This window comes from Anolis sagrei, chromosome 1, assembly GCF_037176765.1.
Source record: "Anolis sagrei isolate rAnoSag1 chromosome 1, rAnoSag1.mat, whole genome shotgun sequence".
Classification (NCBI taxonomy): Eukaryota; Metazoa; Chordata; class Lepidosauria; order Squamata; family Dactyloidae; genus Anolis; species Anolis sagrei.
In genome coordinates, this window is record NC_090021.1 from 286,437,253 (window position 1) to 286,457,605 (window position 20,353).

The window sequence follows — 20,353 nt, forward strand, 5'->3', positions numbered from 1 at the left end:
AGTTCTCCCAAACCCACGACCCGAGTGGACTCTTCTTTCCCTCCCCTCCTCGTTGCAAAACAACCCCGTCCTTCCGATCCCTTGCAACAAACTTACCTCCCTTTCCGCAGGCGCCGAAGGTAAACAAGCCTCGGCTTCATATCCTGGGCTCCAGTGCCCCACTTTGCTTAAGTTTCCACAAGGAAAAATCCACCCCAAAAGCGACTCGGGAAGTTTGCTTGCAAGGCGCCCCCCTTCTTTTCCTCCTCCTTGCAAACTGGTGGGATCCAGAGCCTTGCTCCCTCTCGGTCTTCCTGCTCCGGTGGATCCCTCCCTTGCAGTGAGTGAGTGTCAGGATTGCAAGTCTCTGAGTCACGGATTGGAGATCACAGCTTGGGGAGCAGGAAAGGGAGGAGGGGAGGGGGGCCGAGGAGGAGGAGGAGGAGGGATTGGGAGCAGAAAGCCTTCGCTGCGGAGGAGGAGGAGGAGGAGGGAAAGGCGGTAGCAACTCCTGCAGAAACAGCCTTCTTCTCTTCTGCGAAGGAATCGGTTGCACAACAAAGGCAGGCAAAGCAAACTGGGAGCAGCAGCAGCCTCCTCCTCCTGCGCCGAAGAAGTGGAGGAGGAGGAAACCCAAAGCTGGCCTTCCCTTCCCCAGCCAAACCAGCTCTTCCACTTCATCAGCACAACAGCCTCCTGCTGCTCAGGCAAACCCAAGCCCTGCCCATTTCCTGTTGCCATATTAGGAGATGAAAGTTGCCCCCCTCCCCCCCCCCACACACACTTTTGGAGAATCATTCTCTGAACTTTGTGTCTGAGAAGGAAAGAGAGATAGACTCTGCCCCCTTCTTTCCTTCCTTCCCTCCCTCCCTCCTTTCCCAAAGGCTTGGCCTGCAGCGGGGTCCACTTGCCCTGCTGCTCACCCGCATCTCTTTACTGGAAAAGTGGCTTTTGCCCGGAATAGCACTGACACACTCACTCACTCACTCTCTTCCTTGCTTCAGCCTCTTTGCTTTTATGGTCTCAGTCGGGAAATCATGTATATTCCAGGCGCTTATGGAGACCACTGGAAGAGGCCAAAACACATCGCCAGGCCTGGAGGACAATGACAAGGAAGCCATGGCCTGGGACACAATCCAGAACACAGAGCAAATCTTTCTGAAGTCAATAAAAAGAATGACAGAATTTCCCACCTAGAGCTTCAACTTCTAAACTCAATGAAAAGAATGACAGAATTTCTCACCCAGAGCTTTCAACTGCAGCATTTGTGACTACTGTCCCTCTGCAAGACCCAAGCTGAAGTTTGAGGGTTTTTTTCCCATGTCAGGAGCAACTTGAGAAACTGCAAGTCGCTTCTGGTGCAAGAGAATTGGCTGTCTGCAAGGACGTTGCCCAGGGGAAGCCTGGATGTTTTACCATCCTGTGGGAAGCTCCTCTCATGTCCCTACTTGGGAAGCTGGAGCTGACAGATGGGAGCTCACCCCATTCCGCGGAATCAAACCACCAACCTTTCGGTCAGAAGACCCATGTAAGTTATTGTGCCACCAGGGATTCCTAGAAGCTGAATTTGCAACATGGGTCAGTGCATAACAACTTCTTCACTTCCCAATGGAATTTACAGGTATGTCCAAAAGGAAACACTCACAGGGAGGAGGGAGCAAGCTTGTTTTCTGCTGCCCTGAAGACTAGGATGTGGAACAATGGCTTCAAATGATCAAGGGTCTGCAGAACAAGCCCCATGAGGAGTGGCTTAAAGAGCTGGGCAACTACAGACAAGGAGATTCCATCTGAACATCAGGAAGAACTTCCTGACTGTGAGAGCTGTTCAGCAGTGGAACTCTCTGCCCTGGAGTGTGGTGGAGGCTCCTTCTTTGGAAGCTTTTAAACAGAGGCTGGATGGCCATCTGCAATTTTCCTGCTTCTTGGCAGGGGGTTGGACTGGATGGCCCAAGAGGTCTCTTTCAACTATGATTCTATGAAACAACTGTGAAAGCAATGCTCTCCTCTCTTGAAAAACAACACAAGCAATCTGCTGCAAGCCAACATCTTTTCCCGAAACAGAAAGTACTTGCTGATCAGATGCAACCTGACTATTCAAGATTTTCTAGCCTATGTGACAGGGGTTGCTGATGACCTCAGATGTTTGGATGACCTGGAGGTTATTGCATTTAAAGGGAATTCTCCACGTTATAAGAATTATGTGACAGTTTTAGGAGCTCAGTCTTAATCACTGGAGCTTGAGGAAGTGGTACAGAAATTAACTTTTAAGGCAATTGCTAGATCAGGAAGAAAGGATTCCTCTACAACAGGCATGGGCAAACTTTGGCCTCAGACCTCACAACCTGAGAATGCCTGCCATAGGTGCAGGCGAAACATCAGGAGAGAATGTTTCTAGAACATGGCCATACAGCCCGAAAAACCTACAACTGGGTTAGTGAGTCCAGCCATGAAAGCCTTTAACAATACAAGTATTGCACAATTAAAAAGAAAATAACATTTTTAAACCAGGAACAGGCTTTTTTTTCAAATTTTGTTACATAGTGTTATAGTACAAAGTATTGCATCCTCCAGCATTTCACAGATAGAAACCTGGGTATATATAATCAAGATGTCAAAAGTTACTGATGAAGAAGTTGATGCAGCCTGAGCTTCCTGGAAAGAACGAGCTTACACCATTTCTCAGTTGTTATTATTATATTTCTTTATATCATATTTTTTTATCTTGATGAGATGCAAAGCAACTCACAACATTAAAAAACAATGCAATTTAAAATCTACAACATATAAATAGTAAACTCACTTAAACACTTAGAAATAGTTAAAGTAATTAAAATACTATTCAGCACCCCCCCCCCCCCCCCGCTTCTTAAAACCATTCTTCTTTAAAGCTGGTTGAATGAAAAGGCTTTAGCCTGCCTTAGGAAGGACTGCAAGGAAGAGGCCATTCTAGCCTTCCTGGGAGGGACTCCCAGAGTCAAGGGGCAGCCACCAAGAAGGCCCTCTCTCTATCAGTTTTATACTTATCTATGAAATGCTTTTGATAAGAAATAAACTTTCAGCTCTGTGAAAAGCCCAACCACATGCATTTTTACTCAGTCCCTCTAGTGACACAAATACAGACACAAGCATCAGGAGATTCAGGAAACAATGCACATTTGTCTGCACCTCAGTGCACACGGTGTTCACCTGTGTGCAAGACTGCCTCAAAACATTGCAAGAGAGCACCCACCATGGACCTTAGCATTATTTTTAAATTTTTAATTATTACATTTGGCCCAACCATAGGTCTTTTAAACGTCGTTGTGATACTGTAAATGTTTATTGCTTATTTTTTGTTTTGAGTTTTTATTTTATTGTTTGTATTATTGTTGTTATTGTTTTATTACTGATGTATTGTGGGCTCGGCCTCATGTAAGCCACACCAAGTCCCTTGGGGAGATGGTGGCAGGGTATAAATAAAGTATTATTATTATTATTATTATTATTATTATTATTTCCAAACAAATTAAATGCAGGCTTGGCCATACCAGCCCTGCACTCTCTACTGGCATGCCTTATGCCTCCCTGCAAAGCCAAAGTACAAGAGTGTTTCCAGTTTGCAATGCTATGCCACATTTCATTGACACTAGATGTCCCTTCAAAGTCTTGCTTCTGAGCAGACAGCCACAGGATTGCATGTTCAGTGTGCTTTTATTTAAAGCACCAATTTGGAAAATGCAGAGGAGGAAAGCTCTTAAAGAATCCTAGGAAGCTTGATGGACTGGGAGTCCTAGAGCAAAAAAAGAAAAATACAGTATTGGTTTTGAGAGAGCCAGGCCTCCTCCTAGTTGCTTTGGCGTGACTCATCGCTTGTTCTTGTGCAACCGCTCCAGCGCCTGTGTCTGAGTGCATGAAAGGAGGCTATTGATAACCCCTACGTTGGAGCTCTTTCAGTTCTGTTCTGTAAGGCCGTCTTCCACTTGCCACCACTTCCCACCACGTAATCTGCATTTCTCCTCTCCCCTCGATGTTCAGTTTGCATCTTGCACGGCACACCAAGCAGCCTTCCTTTGCTACAGGCACAAAGGGGTGCGTGCGTGTGTCGTAACTGAGCACACAGGGAGGACACGGCGCAGTGGCACAAACTTTGCAAGGCAGGCGGAGAGAGACACCAAGGCTCCAGCGTGCCGATTCCTGCAAGTTGCACAGCGAGCAACCTCAGACCAGCTGGGCAGGCGTTCTCTCATGTACTATCTTGCAGCTGCATTCACCACATTCCTCATGCCGGGAAGTGCCAAACATGAAAGCCCAGCACGTAGTGTGCATGCATATATAATCAGGAAGTTTGCACACTTATTTTACATAAATTATGCACAAGGAAATTCAGATCATGCACCTTAATAGGGCCATTTAGGATGGTTTGCATTTGGAATGCAGAATAGTTTCTCCTATATAAGGAACTGTCAGAACAATAGTGTCCACGTCATACTTTGAATCGCTGGCCAACTTTTGACAAGATTGTGTAACAATTGACAGCAACATCTTTTCTGTGAATGCTGAACTAGGGGAATTCTGAATCAAACAAAACACATAGGCACTTCTTATGTACTTAAAATTTAACTTTAGTTGTCTAACATATTTATTTACATTTCTTGGGCACATTTCCCTCCATTGAAACCCTTGGCATCTTTGGGCATCTCATGAAGTGGATTCTAAAGCTCTCTAAAACTGAGATAGCCAACTGTAGCTCTCCAAATGTGGTTTGTGCCTAGGTTTCTCATGATCTCCAACTTCTGTAAGCAATGGTGAGGGATCATGGAAGCTGCAGTCCAAAAATATCTGGAGGGATACTGTTGCTTAGAGAGTCAGCGTAGCTTGAGTGTATTAGTACACTGAGAGATGAGGGTTTGAATCCTTGCTTGTCCATGGAAAGCCACTGGTTAATGTTAGGCAAGTAATACTCTCTCAGCCTCAGAAAGAGGAAATGCTTAACTTCCCTCTCAACAAATTCTGCCAAGAAAACCCTTTAGGTCATGGTAAGTCAGAAATGGCATTAAGATACACACCAACTATTTCTGCACCATTCTACTTAATCTTTTAAGAATTTTGTTATCTAGAGGCACTAGAAGATTAGTGCTTCTGCTGCAACAGAGTAAAGTAGTTAAGTTGTTAAGGAAAAACTGTGCACACTGAGGGTCACTTGGTTAACCAATCTATCTATCTATACACATAATAATCTATACACATAATATACACATAATAAAAGTAAAAATATGTATGTGTGTATTTGACTGGGGTGTCCACTTACACAGACAAGCTCCTGCCTCCACAAACAGCTATAGCTCCCACTGCTCAGGAGACACCAATGGCCCTCCCTCCAATGACATTGCAAGCTATAGTGAGCGCCGTAAGGACCTGCCAATGTCCTCCACAAACACAATACTGCTCACCACTCAAGTGAATACTTTCATAGGGGACAATCTCATCTTAGATTTCATGTGTTTCCTCCATCACAGACATCCAAGTGTTTCTTACTCTCTCCACTGGTGTGGAATTTGCATGACCCTGCCCACTGTCTCTCCCTTAACCCTTTCCTATTCTTTTCTATGCCACACAGCAGAGGAATTTATCAGCAACTGAACATACTAGAGAGGTCTGGGGAGACTTCACCATGATTTATAGGAGCTGTAGGTAGTGGGATGTATAGTTCACCTGCAATCAAAGAGCACTCTGAACTCTACCAATGATGGACCTGGAATTAACTTGTCACACAGAACCCCCATGACCAACAGTTGTAGTCCACCTACATCCAGAGTGCACTATATCCCAAACAATGATGGATCTAGACCAAACTTGGCATGCATACCCAATATGCCCAAATTTGAATGCTGGTGTGTTTTGAGGGGAATTGGCCTGGACACTCTGGAGTTGTAGATACTAGGATTTATAGTTCCTACAATCAATGAGCACTCTGAACTCCACCAAATATGGAATTGGACCAAATTTGGCACACAGAATCCACATGACCAGCAAAAAAATACTGGTCATGTGGATCTGGAGGTCTTTGTGGAAAATTCACCTTGATTTGGGGGAGTTGTATTACAATCCAGATAACACTACAAATCCAAACACTGATGGATCTGGACTAAACTTGGCACACACACCTGATATGCTGAAATTTGATTACTGGAGGGGATTTGGAGTTGAATTAGGGAGTTGTTCACCCACAACCAGAGAAACTGTGACTTCCACCAATTATGGGCTTGGACCAAATTAACACAAAGAACCCTCTTGACTAACTCAAACTACTGGAAGGGTTTGAGGGGACTGACTCACCATAGTGGGAGTTGTAGTTTACCCTACAGACAGAGAGCATACTGAACCCCACTGCTGATGCATCTAGAGCGAACTTGCCCAACATAACAACCTGATGTGGTTTCTCAGGGTTAACCTGGCATGATGTGAGTTGTAGTTCACCGCAACCTTATGCGTTCTGTACAATTAAAAAAACAACTTTTTCAAATAACCTGGGCAATGTCGGCTACCCAAGCTAGTTATTTCATATTTGTTATGCAATCTTCCTTCTATAAGTTAAGACGTTTTAGCAGATTTAAGATACTTGTCCCCCACCCCTGCCAAGAAGAACATACAAGACTGCTGTTAACATAATCCAGTTCCAACACAGTGCCATCTCCTCTGATAGTTTGAGGCAAAGGGATTTCTCAACTTCGTAACCTGAAACCCCAGCGGGAGATTATCAGATGCTGGACATGCCACAGGGCACGAGAGAATTGCAAAGCATCTCCTATATCTTAGGTCCCTTTTCTTGTAACGCACATGAAGTAACATGCCCTCCACAACAGTCACAGGGATTTGAAGCATTCTTCAGCAATTCTCACATTTGTACCACCACCCACTTCATAGTCATAGCATAAGAATATAAGGAAGTAAAAGTTTCAAGCTGTAGAAATTATACTGTTTTGCTGGATCAAAGCTACATCTCAGCATTGCAGTTCCTCAGTAAGTTGAATCAGACAGCCTAACATTGCATGATACCAACAACGAACCCCAGATTGCAGGAAATGATGCCAAAGCTTTGCATCCTAAGTATATGAGAGACCAAGCACTCAGCAGAAGCCCAAGCCCACCCAGCAATTCAATATTAACTTCAATAGCTTCTAAGCATCAAAACCAGCAGGGAAAATAGAAAGACTGCCAATTGCTTGCTAAGTGAAAAATATGTTTTGAGTAATGCTGTTGTTCAAGGTATCACTTGCAAAAGAACTTATGGGAGTACTATTTCATCAGTAAGCATTTTTAAAACTACTTTCTCTAATGCAAAAATCAAATGTAAACACAAGCAAACGGAATTTACAGAAAAGGGCACAAAAAAGCAACCTTCTTATAAGTAATTAAGTTATTTACAGAGAAGGCTCATGTTTATTGAATAGCTTTATTTTTCTCAGATTTCCAGGACAATAAAAAGGCAAACATGACAACCAAAATATTCTCATATTATGAATAAGGATGTTGCTATACAATTCAAGAGACAAACGACTAGAGTTTTGATTTGTTCAGATATTTTTGAGTCATGTGAGAGAGACGCCCTTCAGAGAGATGATTTTACTAACCGAACCCTCCTTACAAGTGCAAACATATTACACAGAGAAGAATAAGAATTCATAGAATAATTGAGTTGGAACTGAGACCTTGTGGGCCATTCAGTCCAACCCCCCCAAGAAGCAGGAAAATAGCATTCAAAACACCCCCAACAGATGGCCATCCAGCCTCTGTTTAGAAGCCTCCAAAGAAGGAGCCTCCACCACACTCCAGGGCAGAGAGTTCCACTGCGGAACAGCTCTCACAGTTAGGAAGTTCTTCCTGAAGTTCAGGCGGAATCTCCTTTCTTGTAGTTTGAAGCCATTGCTCTGCGTCCTAGTCTCCAGGGCAGCAGAAAACAAGCTTGCTCCCTCCTCTCTATGACTTCCCCTCACATATTTATACATGACTATCATGTCTCCTTTCATTCTTTTCTTCTACAAGCTAAACATGCCCACCTCTTTAAGCCGCTCCTCATAGGGCTTGTTCTCCAGACCTTTGATCATTTTAGTTGTCCTCCTCCGGACACATTCCAGCTTGCCAACATCTCTCTGAAATTGCAGTGCCCAGAACTGGACACAGTATTCCAGGTGTGGTCTGACCAAGGTAGAATAGAGAGGTAGCATGACTTCCCTGCATCTAGACACTATACTCCTATTGATGCAGGCCAAAAATATGTTAACATGTAAGTAATTAAGTTCTTTATCTAGAGAAGGCTCACGTTTATTGAATAGTTTTATTTTTCTCAGATTCCCAGGGCAATAAAAAGGCAAACTTGGCAACCAAAATATTCCCACATTATGAATAAGAGATGCTGCTGCACAATTCAAGAGACAAATGGCTAGAGTTTCCATTTGTTCAGATATTTTTGAGTCATGTGAGAGACACACCCTGCGGAGAGCTGATTTTACTAACCGAACCCTTCTTACCACAAGTGCAAACATATTACACAGAGAAGAATAAGAATTCACTCCAGAGTGTGAGCAGATGCAGTTAATAGGATGGATTCACAGTGGTTTGGTTCTGGGACTCCCTGCAGATATCTCCCAAAAGGCAGATGTTCATGTCCCATATTGCTAAATGGCAGTGGCATGTGCATGGGCATTTCAGTGTGTCCAAATTCATGTCACCACTATTTTATGTATAGGACATGACAATCCACGTCAACAGACATTATGGACTTGGAGCCTGTGGATCCAGGAGGTCCACTGTATGTGAATACAACTAAAGAGTAGTTTATCAGTGACTCCATACGACACACAAAGGATGTTGATAAGCTAGAATATGTCCAGAGAAGGGCGACCAAAGTGATCAAAGGCATTTCCGGCATTTCCTTATGGGTGCCTTAAATACTTCCCCACTTTAAGCGGTACCTATTTATCTACTCACATTGCTGTTTTCGAAACTGTTAAGTAGGCAGAAGCTGGGCTAAAGGCCAGGAGCTCACACTGACCTGGGCTTTGAACTGTCAACCTTTCGATTGGAAATACTTCCTGCAGCTGGCAGTTAACCTACTGTGCAGCTCTGCTGTGCTAAAGTTTATTCATTGAAACTATTGATACACTGAATTCATCCTCAGAGGCACAGATCCATTTCTTGCAATGTTGTAATAAAGTCAACAAGCAATTAAGTAAATGATTATATGCACACACAACTATTTAAATAGCAGTTAAAACATAATAATGATGATGATTGAGTAATAGGGCACCCTCCACATAAAAGGCCTTCTGCAATTAATAGTTAAGTTGAGGTTACCTGACACACAAGGCCTTTTAATTGGTGGCTCCGAGGATCACTTTGCATCATTTTTGTTGCTTCTTTTTGATAAATTAAGTATAAAGAATGCTACAGAAGGCCCTTGGTATCTGCTGGGATTTGGTTCTAGGATCCTGCTATGGATCCCAAAATCTATGGGTGCCTAATCTCATTATATACAGTCTAAAAGTCACAAAGGGATCCTATATATACTGCATATGAGGCTATGGTACTGAACACCATTTAGGAGATCAGATTTTTCACACAAAATGTACATTTGTTTCCTATGTAAACTGCATATGATGCTACAGTATTATAAATTAAAACATAAAGGAGTTAGGAAATGCTGAAACCCCTTTGTGACGTTTGGCCCACCTTCTACAAAGGACTGTTAAAATTGTGTTTTTGGAGGTGCGAGGGATATTTTCAAGCTATAGATGGTTGCATTCATGGATACAGAAGGCTGCTTGTGGGGCCGCAGTGGTGAAATGGGTAAAACCCTTGTGCTGCTGAACTGCTGACCTGAAGGTTGGCTGAACTACCAATCTGAAGATTGGCCATTCGAATCCACAAGATGGGGTGAGCTCCCATCTGTCAGCTTCAGCTCCTGCCAACCTAGCAGTTTGGAAATATGAAAATGTGAGTAGCTAAATAGGTAGTACTTCGATGGGAAAAGGCAGAGATGATCCAAGCAATCTCGTCGGTCACACAACCAGGAGGTGACAACGTAGGCTTCTCGTCCCAGAGCCAGAGATGAGCATCGCTGCCAGAAGCCAGAAATGAAAGGACAAGCCTCGGCCTTTGTTTGTGTTTGTGTGTCTTATTGTCTATTATTGTAAAGGCATTGAATGTTTGCCTATGTATATAAATACTGTAATCTGCTCTGAGTTTCCCTAGGGATGAAGAGTGGAATATAAATACAGTGTGTTATTACTATCACTATTACTATTATGGAGCCCCCAGTGGCGCAGTGGGTTAAAGTGCTGAGCAGCTGAGCTTGTTGACCGAAAGGTTGCAGGTTCGAATCCGGTGAGAGGTGTGAGCTTTTGCTGTCAGCCCTAGCTTCTGCCAACCTAGCAGTTCAAAAACATGCAAATGTGAGTAGATCAATAGGTACTGCTCCGGCGGGAAGGTAACGGCACTCCATGAAGTCATGCCAGCCACATGACCTTGGAGGTGTCTATGGACAACACCAGCTCTTTGGCTTAGAAATGGAGATGAGCACCACGCCCCAGAATCAGACATGACTGGACTTAATGTCAGGGGACAACCTTTACCTTTACCTATTACTATTATTGTATTTTAGAATTTGGGCATTAGAGAGTAATGGCTATTTCAAGAAGAATTAATGCATGTATTTTATATTGGCTTATTCCATTTTTTTTGACAATGTATTTACTCTGTTTTTAAGTCAATCTGGAAAGCATATGAACCAACCCCCCCCCCCCCCCAAAAAAAACACAACAACAAACAGTTTATCTGAGTCAAAGTCAGGAGTCAAAACAGTCAAAGATTAACTATGTCTCTGAGTGGCAGGAATGTGTTGTGTAGGAAATAAAGATTATAGACCAGGCATGGGCACACTTGGACCCTCCAAGTGTGGGGTGTCAACTCCCACCATTCCTAACAGCCTCGGGTACTTTCCTTTTCTCCTCAGTTGGTGGGAGTTGAAGTCCAAAACACCCGGAGGACCCAAGTTTGTGCATGCCTGCTATAGACACACCGCTGTACCATATTTTGGGAATACCCATTACAATTGCCACATTTAAAGTGCAAAATCTCCCACAGTAGCTGCACTAGAGGCAGAATATAGGACTACATTGGTAGTTAAACAGTCACTCATTAAAGGTGCGCCTGTCACAGAGCTTTAAACATGCAACAGCCTGACTGAAGAAAGATGACAACCCTGAATTAGTTATCCCTACTACCATTAGAGTTGCTACATTTGAAACTCATTTATTTGTGACTAACCAGAAACAGAGCAAAAAAAAAAGCAACCCAACTCCAGATGTCTCTATAATTGCCAGGGAAACTGGTTCCGACGGATAGGTGAAGAGGCAAAGTACTGTTAGACTTGCTGCTATTTTTTTCTGCTCAAAGCAACATTTATCTGTTTCTTCTTACACGTGTTTCCAATGACAAATATGCCTTTGGAAATCCACTGGGGGGGGGGCTATTTCAGGAGAGGGTGATGAGAAACCAGAAAATAATTATGCATGAAAAGGTTGAAAGTAGCTAGTCACAAAATCACAAATTTCTTGCAATTGGGTTTTTAAGAAGGAAAGTAAAGCTAATTACAATTTAAATCTAATGCGAGGGATAGCTCCATTCCTTTGCTGATATAATGGCAACTTTAGTTACATTGATGAGGAAAGACTATCAATATGGTCCAAATGTTTGCTTTACTATAGGTGTTGAAACAATTATAAGTCGGACAAGCAGGTATTATTTATTGTTTATTTCTATCCCGCTCTATCTCATCCCAACTTCCCAAGGGAAAGTCAAAGCAACTTAAAATTCGGCAAAATTCAATGCCACAGTATACATAACAAAAAGCAAAATATAACATAATCAACTAAAAATCAATAGGCATATAAATATGAATTAAAATCATTAAAACATTATACATGTAAACATCATAAAATATATTGAACATTGCACAGATCCCATAGTTATCGTTTCGCTGCTTCATTTATGTCCATATCATGATGAGTTGTTATACCGGACTTCTGTCACTTGCCAAACACCTGCTTACACAGCCAGATTTTAACGTTTTCCCTGAACAGACGGAGGGAGGGGGGCAATCTGATCTTAATGAGGAGCGAGTTCCATGGCCAAGGGGGCGCCACTGGGAAGGCCCTGTCTCTCATCCCTAGCAATCGTACCTGTGAAGGCAATGGGACTGAGAATGGGGCCTCCCCGACAGATCTTAATGCTCAAACTGGGTTGTAAAGGAAATATGTTCAGACAGGTAAGTTGGGTTGGAACCGTACTTTATAGGCTAAAACAGCACTTTGAATTTTGCTTGGTAGCAGATTGGCAGCCAGTGGAGCTGACGCAACAGGGGGTTGTATGCTCCCTGTATGCCGCTCCAGTGAGCAACCTGGCTGCCGCCCGTGGACTTCTTGAAGCTTCCATACAGTCTTCCAAGGCAACCCCATGTACAGCGCATTGCAGTAGTCTATTTGAGATGTAACAAGGGTGTGGACCACCATGGCCAAGTCTGGCTTTTCAAGGTATTGGCACAGCTGGCACAAAAGTTTTAATTGTGCAATTAACATTACAAAAGAATTTGTATAATTCAGGGGTTTTTTTCTGTTTAACTAAAGGTAACAATTTCAGATGCTTCTGAGAAACTGGGAAGTACATAGTTACTAGTTAAAAACAGAAACTGTAACGCTAAAGATGGGTAAACATTAGATAAATATAGAAGTTTGATACCAATTAAACTATCCTGACTCTATCCCAAAGATTGGCAAAGTACTTAGAATGATCTGCTGGAGAGCTTTAATACTGCAGTATTGTTGTTGTTGTTATTTTACTGACACAAAAACACAATATGACACAGCAAACGAGATATTTTTTGTTGTTCATTCGTTCAGTTCTTCCGACTCTTCGTGACTTCATGAACCAGCCCACGCCAGAGCTCCCTGTTGGCCGTCACCACCCCCAGCTATATATGCTGGATTTCGTATAACAAAATCACAAGTCGAACACTTCCCAAGCGTTTAGGACTGTGTGATCTATTTTTAAATGATGTGGGCAGATTATTATTACTATTACAATTACTATTATATTATCCACCATTTTCATCTTAATTTTTTATCTCACTTTCCCTCCAAAAAAACTGGGATTCACGTCTGTAAATATGAAGAGTGCATGAAAGGTTTCCAGTGTATCTCACCAGACTACAAATCCCAGGATTCTGGAAGGACAAAGCCATTGCAATGATGGTGATATTAAAGTTTCAATTATAAAATATAGATACAATCTTAGCAATTTTGGGAAGTATTCATCATGCTTTAACTGTAAATAGTGACATTTTAAAATACAAAATGTCTAGCTCTGGCTTTTATCCTTTTTACAATAGCTGCCTCTTGAACCCCTTCTACGCAGCCATATAAAATCCAGATTATCTACTTTGAACTGGATTAAATGGCAATGTAGACTCAGATAATTGAGTTTAAAGCAGATAATGTGGACTATCTGCTTTGATAATTTTGATTATATGGCAGTGTAGAAAGGGTTTCTAGAGAATGGGATTCAAATCCCTACTCAGTCATGGAAATCCATTGGGTGATCTGAGGCAAGTCACACTCTCTCAGCCTCAGAGGAAGGCATAGGCAAACCTCTTCTGAGTAATCCTGCCAGGAAAATTTATGAGTCAGAAACCACTTGAATTCTCACAGCCACAAGTCAGAGATGTAAATATGTCATCTCTCCAATCTCCAAAATGCATAGAAAGATTGCTCCATGTCAGTCAGGAATTTGCAACGAGACTGCATGGAGATAAAGATAAACACTGAGAAAGGTTGTGAAAGATTCATTCAGATTTATTTTAATTACTGGTACAATCACACTTTAAGAGAGGTGCTTTTTACAAGTTCAGGTATCAAGGAAACTTACTATCTTGTCATGTACTGTAATTTTCAGTGACCTCAGATAGAATAAGATAAGTGTAAAGAGTTACAGTCCAACAACATCTGGAGGGCGACATGATTCCTACTCTGGTGCATGGATGAGCAACATTTGGTTATCAGCCTAATTTCATGCAACTCCGAGACTAACTTCACAAGCCATCAGCAATCAATTCAGGCTCCTAGGAGGACACTTGTCAATTTATGGCAATCCCACGAATTTCGTAAGGTTTTCTTTGGCAAGTTAATGATTGTAAGCAACGACAGTACCACTTTTTTTCTATTTAAGAGAAGCTCCTGCAGAAAAAGTTAACATGAGAACAAGGAAGTTAGGGAAAGAGGAACAGCAGCGTTTTCCTACTGATCTGATAAGTCCCAAATCACTGTTTAAAGCAATGGTACCCAACCTTATGTCCTTCAGGTGTCATAGGCTTTAGTTCTCAGAATTCCTCACAGTTGGCCACACATCCTGGGACTTCTGATAGTTGAAGTCCAAAACACCCGAGAACCAAAAGCTGGGAACCACTAATCTAGAGGCTTCCACTCTTACCTGTGTATATACTTGTGTATATCTAGAAATTTTAGTCATAAAATAAGCCCCACAAAATGAATTGACTTATCCATGTGTACAAGCAAGTACTATACCATATATATCTTTTATCTATATAAATAAAAATTTAATGTTTGTTTGTGGGATTAACATAACTCAAAAATCACTGGACGAATTGACACCAAATTTGGACACAATGCACCTATCAGGCCAATGAGTGACCATCACTCATAAAAACACTGAAAAACACAGCAGAAGAGACTTAAAAAGCCAAAAAAATTACATTACAACGCATGCACAAAACCACATATATATACACAAACACACATATATACACAAATATATACACACACATACACACACACAAAACACATATACACAACTTGGGCCACAGCAATGCATGGCAGGGGATGGCTAGTGTGTGTGTGTGTGTGTGTGTGTATACACACACACACACATAGAGAGGGGAGAACAAACATAAAGGTTTTCCCTTGACATTAAGTCTAGTTGTGTCCGAGTCTGGGGAGTGGTGCTCATCTCCATTTCTAAGCCAAAGAACCGGCATTGTCCGTAGATGTCTCCAAAGTTATGTGGCCGGCATGACTGCATGGAGTGCTGTTATATTCCTGCCAGAGCCGTATCTATTGATCTACTCACATTTGCTATTTTTCGAACTGCTAGGTTGGCAGAAGCTGGGGCTAACAGCAAGAGCTCACCCCACTCCCTGGATTTGAACCTCAGACCTTTCAGTCAGCAAGTTCAGCAGCTCAGTGGTTTAAGCCTGGCACCACCAGGAGCTCTCATATATCACATATATATATTCTCAAGAAACTATCCCCTTCTCTGAATGACAAAAGGTGAGAACACAGCTCTATGGCCAGCTTTGTTTGAGGACTTAGAGATTCCTAGAGATAACTATTAATCAAATCCATGAACAATCAAATCTACATAAGTTAAATCCACCAATGTGGAAGGGCAATGGTATTTTACTTAAAATACTTACTTATGTATTTTAGAATAACTAGTTTATTTAAAAGGTAGTGCATACATACACATCTGAGTTGATTGATTTGCTTTGAACCTTTTCATAGCACACCTACTCAACTTCTTTTTAGTGTACTTTTCTCAGCCAACTGCTACAAGTCAGCAAACAATTCTTCATACCGGATGAGAAACTCCCTCCTGTCCTGGGCATACAGAAGATTGGGTGACCTGGAAGATGCTGAACAGGATGGCACCACAAAATGCAGAGCTCACCTTAAGAAATGGGGCTACAAAGTGGAGTCCACGACATGTGAATGTGGAGAAGAGCAAACCACAGACCATCTCCTACAATGCAACCTCAACCCTGCCACATGCACAATGGGGGACCTTCTTACAGCGATACCAGAGACACTTCAAGTGGCCAGCTTCTGGTCAAAGCACATTTAGTATGATGCCAAGTTTTTTAAAACTTTGTTTTAAATGCATTTTAACTGTACCCTCAACTCGCTGTTGACACAATAATAAATAAATAAGCAAACAGCTTTTTTCACTTTCCTTTTATTTTCATGAATTCTCATTATAGAAACAATCAAAACATTTCAGCTCTCGTAATCTGTATTTGGTACTATTTATATTTGAAAAGGGATGCTTGATGCTCCTAGTTTTTTTACTACAAAAAAAACCCCAACTGTATGTTAAAAATAACTTTCTCCTTCCTTTTCTAATATATTTAGCAATGGTTGGAAAAGAAAGCAAAAGGGAATTCCCCAGGCAGAAATTTCCCACTGCCTTCCAGTGGTGCATCTGCTCTGAGGATTGCAACTTCTGGGGTTGGCATAAACCGGAGGAGGGAGAATCCGCTCCTACCTCCTCTCTTGTGTTGATCCTCTCCAGACAAAAGGGGAGAAACTGGGCCATGACGGCTGGTTGATAGTGGGTACTGTACTTCAGCATATTAATTTTCCCCAGCTCTGTGTTCATCTGAATTTGCAGACTGCCCAACATACACATATAGTCCTTGAATAGAGTGGTTTTGTACACAGCAGGTACTATATATATTAGGCATGGGCAAACTTCAGCCCTCCAGGAGTTCTGGACTTCAACTCCCACAACTCCTTAAGCGGCTGAGAGGGAAAAGGAAAGGGCCTGCAGCTGTTAAGAGTTGTGGGAGCTAAAGTCCAAAACATCTGGAGGGCCCAAGTTTGCCCATGCCTGATATATATGCAACCTGCTCAATTACATATAGTTATCATATGGATTTTAAGGGGCCTGCTCTTGAAAACAACACTGAAACCAATTTGTTTGGAACATGAGTTCATTAACTGGTGTTCACCACACAAATAAAGCATAAAAGTCAACATTGACACTGAAACGCAACACCACCTAAGCTCTGCGAGTGCAGCATTTTTTGGAATGAAACAGAGTGTTTGAGGATTGAGACATTCATAGGGATACCAAGATGCTTCTTTATAAAGCTATTGTCCGCCCAACCCTGCTATACACCTGTGAAACGGGGACTGTCTACAAACGTCACACTCAACTGGATGGTTGTGTGCCAGCAGGTTGAGGGTGAATCCAGCGAAGACCGAGATCCTTTGGTTGGGTTGCCTGGACGGAGGGGTGATCCGGTTGCCTACCCTGGATGGCGTGACATTATGCCCGGCATCTTTGGTAAAGAGTCTGGGAGTCCTTTTAGACCCTCTACTGATGATGGAGGCCCAGGCCTCCGCTGCGAGCAGAGTCGTATTTTTCCATCTGCGTCAGGCTAAGCGTCTGGCTCCCTATCTGTCCAGGGACGACCTGGCCACGGTGATCCAGGCTATGGTTATCTCAAGGCTGGACTACTGTAATACCCTCTACTTAGGCCTACCTTTATTGGTGATCCGGAAACTTACACTAGTGCAAGTGTAAGTTGCACTTCCCCGCAGGGGTCCCAGCGCAGTGTCATATTACTCCAATCTTGCAGCAACTGCACTGGTTGCCGATTGATCACTGGATCACCTTCAAAGTGCTGATTCTTACTTTTAAGGCCTTATATCGCCTGGGGCCGGAGTACCTGAGGGACCGCCTCACCCCCTACCAAGCCCCGAGATCACTCCGTTCAGATGATCAGAATCTCCTTGAAGTTCCCAATTTTAGGACCTTTCACCTGATGTCTACTTAGACGTAGAGCATTCACGGTGGTGGCTCCTTACCTGTGGAAAGCTTTGTCAGCGTAAACACGAGCTCTCCGAGATTTACTATCTTTTCGTAGAGCTTATAAAACTTATTTATTTAGGCTGGCATTTAAATCTGGTTGATTGAAATTTTTCTTTGTTTTAAAATGTAATGTATTGCATATGTATGTTGTAAACTGCTCCGAGCCTTCGGGGAGTGGCGGTATATACATTCGATTAATTAATAAATAAAAATAAATAAACTCCTGGAACGATTCCATCAGCGTTGCCCCTGAAAAATCCTGCAAATCTCTTGGGAAGACAGGCGGACAAATGTCAGCAGGCTGGAAGAAGCAAAGACCACCAGCACTGAAGTGATGCTCCTATGCCATCAACTCCACTGGACTGGCCACACTGTCCGAATGCTTGATCGCTGTCTCCCAAAGCATATACTATATCCCCAACTCAAGAACGGAACATGTAATGTTTTTATGTCATTTATTTGCCATACTTGTACCCCACTTTTCTCAACCCTGTCAGGGGGACTCATGTTGGTGGACAGAAAAACAGATTTAAAGATGGGCTTAAAACCAACCTTTGAGTCCCATTGGGGAGATAGAGCGGTATATAAATAAAGTTTTGTTGTTTGTTTGTTGTTAAAAACTGGCATAGACACCAAAAACTGGGACCCTGGCCCCTGAGGGCTCTAACTGGAGGTCAGATGTGACCAGCAATGCTGTGGAATTCAAAGACCCATGAATGGAGGGTGAAAAGGGAGAAATGTGCTAAAATGAAGGCACATCAAGACATGCCTGACTGGGACTGCCTTACACCTGGAAACCAATGTCCTCATAGCAGAAGTACATGCAGATCAAGAATAGGTCTCTACAGATACCTACAGTATATTCTGGCGTATAAGACTACTTTTTAACCCAAGAAAATCTTCTCAAAAGTCAGGGGTCGTCTTATACGCGGGTGTAGTCTTATGCCTGGGAGTCGTCTTAACTCTATATTTTAACTGGAAAAGTTGGGGGTCGTCTTATATGCCCAGTCGTCTTATATGCCGGAATATACGGTACGTATCCACCGCCTAGACACTACACTTGGAGGGTCAACATCCTCAGACTATAAGGGATCACCTAAGTAAGTAAGTAAAGCATAAAATGATTGCTTTGAGAGTTTCGCAGTCTTCCAGGATATTTCTGGGTGCAATCACAGTGAATGTTTTCCCTAAAGGGTTTGCTCCCATTATATCTAGAGGAAATGCCTACTTGCATATAAACCTTGCTCTTTGCATACTTCAGACACTGGGAGAGGCCCTTGTTTTGAACACACCCAAAATAAAAGACATGCTACTTTAACGATACACTGCAAAGTTTAAGATTATTTGTGCTTCACTTTCTAGTAAGGAAGGGGCCTGAGGCTGTTAGTAATGGTGGGAGCTGAAGTGCAAAACACCTGGAGGGCGCAAGTTGGCCCATTCCTGCTCCAGCCCCAATGGCTCTGCCAGCTCCCCATTGTTGTGTTTTCAGCTCCAACCAAATGCCTGTTTACCAGTCCAGCTGAACTAAGCACCACTTCCTACTTCCCAAGCCTCCACAATGGCACATAGAGCTAATAAAAAGATGCATGCAGCCAATAAAAAAAACAAACAAACAAGGTATTGTGCATGCAGAGGAAATTCCAATAAATAAATAAATAAAATTCTTTTCAAAGATCAAGACTTCAAAAAAGGAAGGGGCACATTAGATTTGATGGTGCCTTAAATTAAGTGAAATACGGTATATATTTTAAAAAATGAAAGGATGATAGATTCATTCGAGGCAGAATTAATATAAAGATGATCCTACAATTTGAAAAATGAAGTGGATGCTGCACTCAGAGCACTTGGGAGAAATAAATCACCAGGAACAGATGATATACTAATAGAGCTGCTTCAAACTACAGAGGCAGAATTGCCTCTAGCTCTCATTAAAATCTATCAACAGAAATGGCCTACAGATTGGAAATGCTCACTATACACGCCAGTTCCAAAGAAAGGGGACACCAGGGATTGCAGTAAGTGCAGGACAATTGCGTTAATTTCCCATGCAAGTAAATGGGAGGAAGTAGTCAGGAAAGGACTTTTTTTTTCTGTGCAAAGGAATTATGAGTTAATTGTTGATAAGGAAAAAAAATTCTTTGTAAGAGCCATGTTTCTTAACTCTACTACAAAAGTTGGATGTCTTGTATTGTCCTAACTCATTATTTTACACTTTACTGTAGTTTGCGAATCTGAGGTAAGATAAAAAGAATAATAAATCCCAGAAGTCCAAGGTCCAATTGTTTTTCCAAATATGGTTAATACTGGGTTGTTGTAGGTTTTTTCGAGCTATATGTTCTAGAGGCGTTTCTCCTGCATCTATGGCAAGCATCCTGAGAGGTAGTGAGGTCTGTTGGAACTAGGAAAGTGGGTTTATATATCTGTGGAATGACCAGGGTGGGGCAAAGAACTCTTGTCTGTTGGAGCTAGGTGTGAATGTTTCAACTGACCACCTTGTTTAGTAATTGGTGGCCTGGCAGTGCCTGGGGGAATCTTTTGGTGAGAGGTGATTAAATGTGCCTGATTGTTTCCCCTCTGTTGTTTTGCTGTTGTAATTTTTAGAGTTTTTTAATACTGGTAGCCAGATTTTGTTCATTTTCATGGTTTCCTCCTTTCTGTTGAAATTGTCCAC

The 20,353-nt window shown here is 42.3% G+C and overlaps 1 protein-coding gene across 3 annotated transcripts in view; it reads right to left on the reverse strand.

Annotated features, from left to right (window-relative positions):
- Positions 1-20,353, reverse strand: part of MIDEAS (mitotic deacetylase associated SANT domain protein) — a 106,943-nt gene that overhangs the window by 72,283 nt on the left and 14,307 nt on the right. For 2 of the 3 annotated variants that reach the window (XM_060761146.2, XM_067462813.1), the window contains exon 1: positions 97-702. The exons of the other annotated variant lie outside the window; for it this stretch is intronic. The gene's annotated coding sequence lies outside the window, so the exon portion shown is untranslated. Of the gene's footprint in view, positions 1-96; positions 703-20,353 lie in introns of those variants that run through there. 3 annotated transcript variants of the gene reach the window in all.